This window comes from Anopheles arabiensis, chromosome X (assembly GCF_016920715.1).
Source record: "Anopheles arabiensis isolate DONGOLA chromosome X, AaraD3, whole genome shotgun sequence".
NCBI lineage: Eukaryota > Metazoa > Arthropoda > Insecta > Diptera > Culicidae > Anopheles > Anopheles arabiensis.
In genome coordinates this window covers 24,766,568-24,771,093 of record NC_053519.1, presented here as the reverse complement: position 1 = coordinate 24,771,093, position 4,526 = coordinate 24,766,568, and the positions used below count along the sequence as shown (strand labels likewise).

Below are 4,526 nucleotides of genomic sequence, written 5' to 3'. Positions count from 1 at the left end.
TCGATGTCTGAAAGACCAGTTATGTTGATATGCTCAAATGGGCTTTTGCCCGAAATATGCCACTGGAGGACGATTTTGACGGCCGTTTTTAAGAACGTTTCACAGAAAATAGTCTTTCACTGCCAAGTAGCTAATTTTAGCACACACACAATACAATTAACACTTTTTACTCTTTTGCATTTCACCACTTTGCTAGAAAAATCATGATAAATTGCTTAGTGGTAACTTAAACTGTATTTTCTACGATCTTTCTACAACATGATCAGATGTATTATTGCATTGGTTTGAACATTATTTTTCATAACATATCAATCTTTTGTTTTTTTGGGAAATATTATGAAATTATATAATTAATTATTAATATATTTATAGCGTTGCTTTCTTTTATGGAAAATATTATTAAAAATACGCTGTTTTTTAATTATGTAGAATTTTTCCAATGTGCCAATGAGCATAGCTGGGGTCTGTGGATAGCTTTTGTACTAAATATCAACTGTTTTGCTGTTCAACATGATTTTTCCTTGTGTGCAAGTATGAAACTGCTAAAATAATGCTCATACATTATTATATAATTATTCTAAAACTTTGAGAAATAATACAAAATATCTGATATATTATGATTAACATGCTGTAGCTAAAGTAGATCATCAAAGGTTTAGGTAAATACAAATAAGTGAAAATTGTTACACTATTTGATTACTTACTAGAATTATGTGTTTTATACTTGTTATATTATGATTACTTACTAGAATTATGTATTTAACATATATAATTTTAACATTAATTTCAATATTCTAACCATCGTTCGTTTCTTCTTAAGAAAATTTGAATTCTACATTTAAAATTATCATTGTGTTTTTCTATTGGGATATTTTCTTCCGGTGACGTGGTATAGTCGTCAACTCGTACGACTTAACAACATGCTCGTCTTGGGTTCAAGACCAGAATAGACCGTGCCTTGAAACGCAGGACTGACTATCAGTCTGCTGGTAATCAATGAGTCACTGAAAGCCAAGCCCACTAATGGTATAATACGGCCTAGATCGACAACTGTTGTTGTGCCGAAGAAAAACAATTGGTGTATTTGTATTTGTGATCTATTTGGGATTTTAAAATACGAAAGCATAAACATTTACGATTGACACTGGCTCGAAACGGAAAAGAGATATGAACTTACAAAAAGGCTGTTTTTAATCATCGTGGGTTTCTCAATTCTCAAGTGCATGACGTTTCAGGATTAGGGATTGATTGCTTTTGTATACAATTTTGGTAGAAGAATTGATTTGTTGATTGATTGTACTTTTTATAAAATTTGATAAGCATAACATAATGTGGAACGGTTTAAATAATAACCTTGGTAATAATACTCGAATATACTTTTTTATTTGACACCCTCACTTTGTAATACAAACACAGAGCAGAGTAATACCATAACTGAAGAAAAGAGGATGAAACTCCCCTTTAAAAAAAACACTGACACTCATGCGCAACTCACCGTGCACGCATGTTCAGAAATATGTAATAAAATGAACTGCTAAAATTATTCACATTATTTCTTATTTAATAACACGAATCAACAATATTACAAACTAACACAACCACACAAATGCACACACAAAAACGTACGCGTAATTATCTCTGAGCGTTGAACTTGGAAGTGCACTGAACTGTTGAATTGGTTACTCTGGATAGTAATAACTGCTAAATTTTTGCGAGTGGAACACGTTTTAGTACGAAAGATCACAAAAAGTTCATTCGTACACGCAGGTTATAACATCCAACGTCCGATATACACTGAAGCCAGTGTGGTTATTCAGCTATAGCTCAAGTATTATTTGAAAATAACGATTAGCATTCGTGCCTGTAAATGAGAGAATAGCGTTATTGAACCTCGAATTTGTTTAAAAACTGAAGCAATGAAAGACGTGCAGGAATGAGAGGGCACATATGATGTTATTAACATGCTTACACAAAGTCCATGAGTAAAAGAGTAATCGCAATTTGCACCTATCATGGGAAAAGATGCCACGCCTTCTTTATTGAAGTCGACTGTAGACATGTTTTCTCGATCTGCCAAATGCATAGTCATATATGACAGACCGAGGAAGTGTGTTGACTTGAATGGGTAAGCAACCGAAAAGTATCAATACAAAAACAAAAATTTACTTAGAAGGAGGAGCCATGCTCGACGTAGAAGAAGACACATCACAAATATAAACCCGTGTTGTTAACGTCGAGAAAAAAAACTCATATGCACGCATATGTACGTATACATATAAAAAAACCACAGGTGCAATATATATATATGCAGATGCAGAGATATATATATATATATATATATGTATATATATATATATCTAGATCTATATAATAAATATATTTATCTATCATATAATATATATATATATATATATACATATATATATATATATATATATATATATATATATATATATATATATATATATATATATATATATATATATATTTATATATATATATATATATATATATATATATATATATATATATATATATATATATATATATATATATATATATATATATATATATATATATATATATATATATATATATATATATATATATACCGGATCGCACCCACGGTTCCGTTCTGGTTCCGGCAATTATGATTCCGATTCCGATTCCAGACAATCAATCGATTGTAGTGAAAGTAGAAGCCACATTTAATACATATCACACTTTCTCAGTCATTACATAAAAAATAGTACACATGTAAGAATGTTATTAGTTGTTGATTAACACTAGGTTTACGGAATCCGTCAATTTGACGGAATTTTAACTTTGAGGTGAAATTGGAACAATACCTTTTGTTTAATTTCGATTTTTTTTTTCGATCATAACATAAGTTTGTAGCATAAGCATTTTTTTCATAGATTTTCAGATACATATGAGGTATAACTCTCAACGGAATGATATAATCTCTATGGAACTTGTCAAATTCACCACGGATTTTTCATTTCAATTATGAATATTTTAACACATTTGTGCTTCATTAGTTCCATACTGGTTACTTCCGTTTGTTAAATATCACCCTTTTAAAATGTGTTGCCAAGATTTTTGGTATCTCTTACCATTTTGCTAAGAGCAGCACTGTAGGATATTACCGATTTTCATGCACCTAACCATTGTTTTATCTCAAAATCATCATTTTGGTGCAAAATATTAGTTATTTAACGACTACACATCAATCACGTCCATAATTGGTACAATTAACCTTCGGTGTACCAAATACCGCAGTATGCTAAAGATGCTTTGTTGACCACTGTCGTTTTAGTCGTAGCGCGTAGTTTACATGTGAACAACTCGGGGTTTCTCGTTGTTATTTTCGCAATCTAAAGTGTTAATATGTGTTTTAAGCATAATTTATTTGTAAAGTGTTCGAATCATTAATCAGTGGAATAGTCAGTAGAATGAAATCGAATCAGTTTCACCAAAATAATACAGCCTTGAATGACTTTCATACGAAAAAAGCGAAATCTGAAGCTGCTCGTATTGGCTTATTGCCAACTGCGCTCTTGTTCTTCCCTGATCGATAATTAGGGCTAGTCTTGGCCAGAAGTATCTTGGTCAGAAGATAATTGAACGATGGCTGCGATTCTTCATTTATACAAATTCAAACAGACCACCCTGATTTGTGCTTATCTTCGTATCGCGCTGAATTGGTAGCTGGCTTCAGTATAGCTTCCAGGTGATATGAAGGATTGTTAGGTGTGTGTTAAAGTACGGTGTCTTCAGAAAGGTGTACGTATTTTTTTAGGATTAGCCCCCTCAATTGTGTGATTAATTGAGCGTGGATATCAATAAAACAAGTGATATTAAACTGATATATGAAATTGTTAATTTTACGTATTTAATGGTGGTTATATACTTATATTATATTCTAATTTTAAGCAATACGGCAAACCGTCCCTACTGAATAAAAAATATACTTATATTGGTGCAGTGAATTTATTATTACTTGATTTCAGTTAAAACAATGTCAAATAGTAATTTTTTTTTGTAAATATCCACGAGTTTTAGTATACAGCCACATGGTACAGCTCTGGCGAATTGCTAGGAACACTATTGCCATAATTGGTACCTTAAGATGCAATTTTAAATTGAAATTTTCTAGTATTTTGATAAACACTGAGTGAAAATAAAAAATACCCTCGTGTTCTACACATTGTAGGCAACATAAAAACATAAAGAAGTTTAAAATTTTACCTAATACTTATTTTTACAGGCGTAAATTCGGTATCATGATGACATACTATAGCCATAACCAACACTTACCCTAGTTGTAAAATTTTTTTCTTCTAAAAAATAAAATGACGGAGTGGAAGCAAAATAATTAACAAAACACTGTATCAAAATCAGGGAAAAGTAAGACACTGGCTTCTCACATTCACAACTCACAACTCACAACTACTATCGATTGACTACGATTCCGCACGATTCCGGACGATTCCGGTCTATTCCAGACGGTTCCGGATGGTTCC

General features: G+C 31.5%; 1 protein-coding gene across 5 annotated transcripts in view; it reads right to left on the bottom strand.

The window, feature by feature from the left end:
* Positions 1-1,854, bottom strand: part of LOC120906456 (homeobox protein B-H1-like) — a 111,439-nt gene extending 109,585 nt beyond the window's left edge. Inside the window, exons 1-3 of one of the 5 annotated variants that reach the window (XM_040318157.1) lie at positions 1,178-1,854; positions 705-1,097; positions 1-192 (exon numbers count right to left, since the gene is read on the bottom strand). The exon at positions 1-192 is cut by the window's left edge and continues 659 nt beyond it. The gene's annotated coding sequence lies outside the window, so the exon portion shown is untranslated. Of the gene's footprint in view, positions 193-704 lie in introns of all 5 variants that reach the window. The other 4 variants (XM_040318160.1, XM_040318161.1, XM_040318162.1 and 1 more) reach the window with 4 other exon arrangements.
* Between the last annotated feature and the right edge of the window lie 2,672 nt (positions 1,855-4,526).